The sequence below is a fragment of the Schistocerca piceifrons genome, chromosome 5 (genome assembly GCF_021461385.2).
Source record: "Schistocerca piceifrons isolate TAMUIC-IGC-003096 chromosome 5, iqSchPice1.1, whole genome shotgun sequence".
Taxonomy (NCBI): Eukaryota; Metazoa; Arthropoda; class Insecta; order Orthoptera; family Acrididae; genus Schistocerca; species Schistocerca piceifrons.
In genome coordinates, this window is record NC_060142.1 from 94,514,499 (window position 1) to 94,523,826 (window position 9,328).

Sequence of the window (9,328 nt, forward strand, 5' to 3'; positions counted from 1 at the left end):
GCCATGCCGTTTCCACCTGGCGCCTCAGCTGGACCAGCATTCGTGCTGGACGTGCAGACCGCGTGAGACGACGCTTCATCCAGTCCCAAACATGCTCAATGGGGGACTGATCCGGAGATCTTGCTGGCCAGGGTAGTTGACTTACACCTTCTAGAGCACGTTGGGTGGCACGGGATACATGCGGACGTGCATTGTCATGTTGTAACAGCAAGTTCCCTTGCCGGTCTAGGAATGGTAGAACGATGGGTTCAATGACGGTTTGGATGTACCGTGCAGTATTCAGTGTCCCCTCGACGATCACCAGTGGTGTACGGCCAGTGTAGGAGATCGCTCCCCACACCATGATGCCGGGTGTTGGCCCTGTGTGCCTCGGTCATATGCAGTCCTGATTGTGGCGCTCACCTGCACGGCGCCAAACACGCATACGACCATCATTGGCACCAAGGCAGAAGCGACTCTCATCGCTGAAGACGACACGTCTCCATTCGTCCCTCCATTCACGCCTGTCGCGACACCACTGGAGGCGGGCTGCACGATGTTGGGGCGTGAGCGGAAGACGGCCTAACGGTGTGCGGGACCGTAGCCCAGCTTCATGGAGACGGTTGCGAATGGTCCTCGCCGATACCCCAGGAGCAACAGTGTCCCTAATTTGCTGGGAAGTGGCGGTGCGGTCCCCTACGGCACTGCGTAGGATCCTACGGTCTTGGCGTGCATCCGTGCGTCGCTGCGGTTCGGTCCCAGGTCGACAGGCACGTGCACCTTCCGCCGACCACTGGCGACAACATCGATGTACTGTGGAGACCTCACGCCCCACGTGTTGAGCAATTCGGCGGTACGTCCACCCGGCCTCCCGCATGCCCACTATACGCCCTCGCTCAAAGTCCGTCAACTGCACATACGGTTCACGTCCACGCTGTCGCGGCATGCTACCAGTGTTAAAGACTGCGATGGAGCTCCGTATGCCACGGCAAACTGGCTGACACTGACGGCGGCGGTGCACAAATGCTGCGCAGCTAGCGCCATTCGACGGCCAACACCGCGGTTCCTGGTGTGTCCACTGTGCCGTGCGTGTGATCATTGCTTGTACAGCCCTCTCGCAGTGTCCGGAGCAAGTATGGTGGGTCTGACACACCGGTGTCAATGTGTTCTTTTTTCCATTTCCAGGAGTGTACCTAATTGTGTTTGTAGATAACGACAAGGAATGTGGATGAGTTCTCGTAAGCTGCGAAATTATAGCCACCTTACAAAGTGTTAATTGCAGAGTAGTCAGTTAGATATAGATTCTGAACCATACGTTAGATTTGGTCTTACCGCTCTGTGGACTTTGATATGCATTTTCGCATCGCTGATGCCGCCTGTTAGTTACCTCAATTTCAGCTATCTAGTTTTTATACGGTTTCCAGCATTTTATATTGTTTGCCCGCTTGTAGGCAAGACTTAGAGCAGTTTGATAGTGTTCGTTAATTACTAATACAACAAGAAAATGTAAAATCTCAGTTTATGAATGGCGTTTCCAAGTTCCCGCAATTTTTCCTCCTACGGACACTCACTGTACGATTGCCGGCGTGAAACCCCTCTTCTCGGGATGTTGGAGGTGAATCTCCTATACAGCCAAAAGGCGGAAACGGCTACTGTTCTTCTGTTTCCCGGTACCCACTGCCGAAAAAAGAGCATCCACGCCTAGCGGTTCGCCTCAGTTCCGGCAATTACGTCCAGCAAGCTTCACTCTGGCGCCAGTGCGCTGGACTGGCGTAGCGCCACGCGAAACTGCCGGCAGTAGCTCTCCTGGTAATCATTCCTCGTCCCCACTGGCGTCCGCGGTTTGTCTACCTACGCTCTGTTCATCGTTAGTTTAACGCTAAAACAAACAAACGCTTGCTCAGCACGCTCAGCGATTCGTAATCACGTGCAGTGCACGTGAACCAGATGTGAAGTAACTGGAAATAGGGTCTACTTGTGTAGGCTACCATCTGTTTCGTTATTATAGCGTGAATGACACAACGAGACAAGCTAAAGCACTGAAACTCGCCACTGTTTTCCTCTATCGCCGTATTAAAGGTTTAACTCGTGTTGTTCTTGGTTGAAATTTCATCGGTCAGTCGCTTTCTCTTTCTGACCAGACGTGTTCACGTAGTCTTGTCGCTCGTACTCACTACGAAAATCTGTGAAGTTGCTTCGCGTTCTACTGTAGAACGTAGGCGCGGCAAAACTTTAAAAAGCAGCGAAAAAGGGATTGTCCTTAATGTCCTCGAGAGGGTTTTACAGAAAACCGTCGCTACCGATATGGAAAATTTCAGAATTTGCAAGAGTTTCTCTGTCGGTTGTATGGTATGTTCGAGAGGAGAAACAGAGCACAAGTAAACTGTCTGCTTCTGGCAAGATGAAAACACTGAAATCGTGTGTATTAGGAAAATGTAGCTGTTCTGTGAAAAGTGCAGGAATGTCTAAGGAACGTGAGACAGGAATTCGTGTAACATTATTCTAAATGTCTTGTCCGAGAATTACTTGGAGAAGATACTTAACGAACCAACTCGTGAAGATAACGCATTACACATCCCACCAAGAAGCAGACCTGATTTCAACGAATTAAGTAGCGTAGAGGAAGGCGTCAGTGATCATAAGGCTGTGACAGCAACTATGATTACGGGTTTCGCAAGGAATGTTCAAAAAGATGTAAAGGTAATTTCCGCTGTACCCTAAGGAAGTGTGATAGGGCCGTTACTGTATGATCTAGTAGAAAGCGTCGGATGTTATCTAAGGCTGTTCTCAGAAGATGCTATTGCCTGTATTGACTGTAACAAAGGAGCAACGCCAGAAGATAGTAACGATTTATAGAATTACCTCCAGAGAATTAATGAATGGCGCAGGTTCTGGCAGTTGACCCTGAAGGTAAGTAAATGTAACATATTATGCCTACTCACAAACAGAAATTCACTACAGTATAGCTACACAATTGATGACAAACCACTGGAAACAATATCTGCCGTAAAATATTTACGAGTAACTATCCGGAGCGACCTTAAGTGGAATGACAATATAAAACAAATAGTGGGAAAAACAGATACCAGATTCATAGGAAAAACCTTCAGAAATGTAACTCATCCACGAAGGAAGTGGTTCCTAAGGTGCTTGTTCCACCCGTTCTTGAGCATTGTTCATCTATCTGGGATCCCTATCAGACAGAACTGATAGAAGAGATAGAGAAGGTCCAACGAAGAGCGGCACACTTCGTCACGGGATCTTTTAGTCGGCATATGTTCAACAAACGTCTTGGCAGACGTTATAAGAGAGGCGTTGTGCATCACGGAGAGATTCAAATGGCTTCAAATAGCTCTGAGCACTATGGGACTTAACTTCTGAGGTCATCAGTCCCCTAGAACTTAGAACTACTTAAACCCAGCTAACCTAAGGACATCACACACATCCATGCCCGAGGCAGGATTCGAACCTGCGACCGTAGCGGTCGCGCGGTTCCGGACTGAAGCACCTAGAACCACTCGGATACACTGGCCGGCGGAGAGATTCGTTATTGAAATTTCGAAAGAGTATTTTCCGGGAAAAGTTGGACAACGTGTTACTTCCCGCTACATACGTCTCACGTAATGACCGACAATCATTCTTGGCATGCACTATTCGCGAGTGAGACAGGGCTCAGTTAGTGATACCAAAAGTACCCTCCACCGCACACCGTTATGTGGCTTACGGAGGGTGATGTAGATGTAGTGACAGGATGCAAACTGGAGAATATCTTAGTGGTCAGAATCAAACATACAGTGATAAGGACGAAGACGTGGAGCAAAAATGCAAAAAATTCGTAAGCAACCTCCAATATGCCCCAGAAAATATGTTCCGAGCAAGGCCTTAAGTGATGAGAAAGACCCATTGTGGTTTAATAGCCATCTTACAAAACTGCTCCGTAGTCAATGAAAGCCTCATCTCAGATTCAAGACTAGTCAACAAACAAAACCTGAACGAAGTGAAAATGAGCGTAAAGAGAATAATGAGAGAAGCTTTCAGTGACTTAGAAAGTAACCCAAAGAGGTTTTGATCTTATGTCAAATCAGTAAGCGGTTCGAAATCATCTGTTCATTCTCTCAGGGATCACACTGGCACCGAAACACAAGATAACAGAGAGAGGGCCAAAATCTGAATTCTGTCTTCCGAAATCGCTTCACCTCACAAGATCGTAACACAGTCCCATCCTTTCAGTCAACGTACGAAAGTCGAAATGACAAATAGTGAGAAAACCTATCACGGAACAGAAAATCAACTACAATCGCTTAGTAGTGGAACGACAAAAGGAACAGATAGGATATTTATAAGGTTCTACAAAGATTTTGCGAAAGAAATTCTCCCCCTTCTAGCAGCAGTTTATCGAAGATCGCTGGAGCAACGAAGGCTACCTAGCGATTGGAAAAAAGCGCAGGACATTCCCGTTTTCAAGAAGACCCGCAGGACATATGCACACTATTATAGACCTATATCGTTGACGTCAATCTTTTGTAGAATTATGGCACGTATTTTATGCTCAAGAGTTATGACGTTTCTGGAGAACGAAAATCTTCTCTACAATAATCAACATGGATTTCACAAACAGAGATCTTGCGAAACTTAGCTAGCTGTGTTCCTCCAAGAGATCCATAGCGCTGTGGACAGTGGCGTTCAGAGTGATGGCATTTTCCTTGACTGTCATCTGACTCCGTCCCCCACCACTGTTTGGGGAGAGAAATGCGAGCTTATCGAACATCGGACGAGATCTCTGACAGGATTCAAGCCTTCTTTGCAGATAGAACTAGACACGTCGCTCTTAAAGGCAGAAAATCTACAGATATGAAGGTAATTTCCGGAGGACAAGGACAAAGTGTGATAGGATCGCCACTGTTTACAATGTATATAAATGATGTGGCAGAAAGCGTCGGATGCTCTTTAAGACTGTTCGCAGATGTTGTAGTTTTCTATAACAAAGTAGCAACGCCAGAAGACAGTGTAGAGTTGCAGAAAAATTTGCAGAGGAACGATGAATGGTGCAGGTCAGGGCATTTGATCCTGAACGTAAATAAATGTAACAAATTGCGCATACGTAGGAAAAGAAAGCCACTACTGGTGACAAATTTCTGGAAACAGAATCTACCGTGAATTATCTAGGAGTAAACATCCAGCGCGACCATAAGTGGAACGACCATGTAAGACGAGTGGTAGGAAAAGGAGACACTAAACTGAGATTCATAGAAGAATCTTAAGGAACTGTAACTGCTTATATGCGCTTGTTCGATCTATCCTTGAGTATTGTTCATCAATATGGGATCCTCACCAGGTAGGACTGATACAAGAGTTGGAGAAGATCCTACGAAGAGCGGCGCCTTTCATCAAGGGATCGTATAGTTGGCGCGAGAGCATTACAGAAATGCTAAACAACGGACAGTGGCAGACGTTACAAGCGAGGGGTTGTGCATCACGGAGAGGATTACATTGAAATTTCGAGAGAGCGCTTTCGGCGAGAATCGTGTGGTTCAGAAATTATACCATACTCACATCAATCCTATAAATAGGTCGTCAACTATGGGAAATGCTTCGTATGAGAAAACAGACAAATGCATAGCAGCAGTGTCTGACATGTGAAATAACACACCATGCTGTGCTAACTCTGTAAACAGGATAACTGTCAAGCAAATGTACACACACGGGGTTTGCAGTACCTCATGAAGAACATCTCTCAGTGATTTAGAAAAGGAGTGTGAAAAATTTTATGTAAATAACTTGTGCTGACAATTCTGAGGTATTGTTCCAGTGTTTGGTGTTCATACCATGAACGTACTGGAAAGGGAAAAACGATCAAGGCACATAAACACACTCCAAGGGCTATTCGGTATTGCACTTAAATACGCTATAATGTTAGAGCTGTGCGGTTTCCTATCTATTAGTCATGTGGAACGCAACGCTATCAATATGGTTCAAATGGCTCTGAGCACTATGGGACTCAACTTCTGAGGTCATTAGTCCAGTAGAACTTAGGACTAGTTAAACGTAACTAACCTAAGGACATCACACACATCCATGCCCGAGGCAGGATTCGAACCTGCGACCGTAGCGGCCTCGCGGTTCCAGACTGAAGCGCCTAGAACCGCACTGCTATTAATATTCCAATGTAAGAAATACATTCCCAGCGCATAGAACATATTCTTCTTGCAAGTTTCTCTCCGATAAACTATGGTGACGAACTGTAATGTCATAAAATAACTATCTTGAACACCAAAGAAAACATCGATTCTTTGTAACACAAACACTACATAAGTTTCTGGGGTTGTGTGACACCTGCTGTTTATGAAGTTCAAGCCTGATTACAGTTCAGAAATTATGATATGTGCTCAACAGTCCTTTAAATGATCTTCAGCGGTTGAAAATGCATATGAAGAAACAGGGACATCTTAAGAGGAAATAAACACTACAATAAGTAGTCGGAGGAGATATGACAGTCGTATCACAGTCCACCTCCGTCCCCAGTAACCTTTCTGTTGCACATTGATGATATGGTCCAATGTTAGGTATTATCACTCATGTGTGGAATAACGTGGCCGTTTTGCCTTAACAATACGTCTCTAGAATGGCTCCTCTTTCTATTATTAAGGTTTGTGTATGTAGCAACTGTCTACTCTCCTCCAGAACATGTAATTTTGTTGATTTCTGTCTGTCTGTATTTTCTCTAATATTATGTATTCTCAATCAGTTCCATAATTTTGCTAGGTTTTCGTGATTTTACACATTTCATCGTATTTCCTCCCAAATTTTACGTATTTCACAGCAATTTTTCATGATTATACTACGTTTTCCTCGAATTCTGCCGATTTTATGTCGTTTTTTTAATTTTTTGGACAGTTTTCCATATGCATATGGTCATACTGCTGACATACCCATCTGTTGTTTGATTTTCAATGAGAATATTTTTATGTCTCATACATCAACTCACTAAAAATTCTTACTTTCCCTTTTCCTGATGATCCACATGCATGCATTTTGGATAGGATGATCATAAAAAATATAGTAACTGTCACTTCGTACCTATATGAGAATCAATAGCGTTGCAGATGGTGGAGTATGGGAAATTCCAAATCTGGAAAGAATTCTGTGTACTGCTCCAGCCCATCAGAGAGCGTGTCAGCAGACTCATGTTGTGCTGCACTTGATGGAAGCTCAAAGTCAGGAATCAGTTCTACATGTTCATTTGAGTTCCACTCCATTGTGTAAGGATTTGCAACAGGGAGTTGACATGTGTACAGGACTGATTTCTGTTGCTGCTTAGATTCTTTTTCCATAAGTATATGCTCTTATTGCTTACAAGATGCGTTTCGTTATTTCTGTTTATACCTTCTGGTTCTGGTACATACCCACAACCCTGCCAGGATATCTACAGACTATAGCTTTTGGATATTTATTTTTATTACCCCACTAATAAGTTATTAGTTAGTTGACAATGTATCAATTGCAGGTAGCATTTTGGGCCATAAGAGTTTCCTTCTCTTTCTCTACCTATGCCGTGCGTCTCCCCAGCAGCGTCATTTATAGATGAACAGTTAGCAAGTTAGGTGTCCAAACGGCAACCATCCACTACCGACAGCTCTACAGACATACACACTGAGACTCTGCATGCATGTGACCAATCGCGAAGTCTCGATTTCAACCTCTTGTACACTATTTTCGACAATGTTGCAGCCCTGAAAGTAGTTAAATACGCTTTGCAAAATGTTTCTTCAGTGGGTGTAAGTATGTTTAAACTCATCCTGCTAAAGAGCATAACATCTTTGATATAATTTATATTACCTATACTTGTAATGAATTAGTCGAGATTCTCCAGTCCCCCTGTGCCTATCACATCTCTTCTTATACTCTAAAGATCTGTGATGGCACATGATCATCCAATAACGCTGTTTTGTGTGCTAGTTGTCTGTTGGATGGAGGGAGACAGTCTTTCACGTGTGTCATTCTTATGTACAAGATAGAAAAACACATTAGTCAGATATTATAATAGAGCACTGTACTCGAACGCATCCAATCATACATTCTACGGTTGTAGTGCATCTGCTCTATTTTCTGTATGTCTGTGTCTGTGCATCTGTCGTGGATGGCTCTATGACCCAGAGTAGACCTGAGTTGGTGTTCGAGTGTGGATCTGCGATGTGTTATATCTGGAGTGATGTTTAGGAGTCAATTGCATAGTACACTACATCCGGCATAGAGTTCGAAGATGGATACACCACACACTATATCCAGAACAGTGTCTGAAGGTGGATCCACAGTGCATTTCATCTGGGACAGGGCTTGAAGGTGAATCAACCACACTTTATGTCCAGGATAGAGCATTACTTCTCTATATGTGTTCTATGTCCAAATTTGGGTCCACCACACGTTTTATCCTTAACAGTGTTAGGGTGGATCCTCAGTGCATTGCATCTGGGATAGTGCTCGAAAGTGGATCCACCAAATGTTAGATTCACGATAGGGCTCAAAGGTGGATTCACCATGCGTTATATCTGAATATGTGTTATTGGTCCAAATGTGGATCCACGTTATATCCAGAACAGTGTCTAGAAATGGATCCACAAAGTATTACATCTGGGATAGGGCTCGAAGGTGGATCCACCATGCGTTACATCTGGATATATGTTCTATGTCTGAAGGTGGATCCACCAGGGCGAGGACTGGATCAGGTTAATGGGAGACTCCATGACACATGCACAGACATGCAGAAAATAGAGAAAATGCACTGCAATTATAAAATATGTGGCTGGGTGCATTTGAGTACAGCTCTATACTATACTGCCCAATTATGTGTTGCTCTGTCTCATACATAAGAATGATACGAAGGACAGTCTCCCTCCATCCAATGGACATCTAGGACATAAAATAGCGTCATTCGGGTGATAATGACCCGTGGATGAGGATATTTAGAGCACAAAAGGAGCTGTGACAGGCACAGTGGACTGGCATTCGATGGCTGTTATTACTGGAGAATCTAGACAATCTTGTTACAAATATTGGTCATATAAATTATATCGAAGATTTTATGCTCTTCAGTAGCTGCAGAACTGTTTTGCAAAGAGTATTTCGCTATTTGCAGGGTGTAGCATTGTCGAAAATAATGTACAAGTGGTTGAAATCGAGGCTTCACAATTTGCGAAATGCTTTATGTGAGTGATGGTGTTCTCTGAAGAGAATGTAATGGTGATGGTAGAAGAACGTAGATATTGTACCTGCTTGTGGGATAGGAAACACCCACAGTAAGCGTGGCAAAGAAAACAAAATGTGATTGGTAGAAGATTGTGGAAGTGCGAAA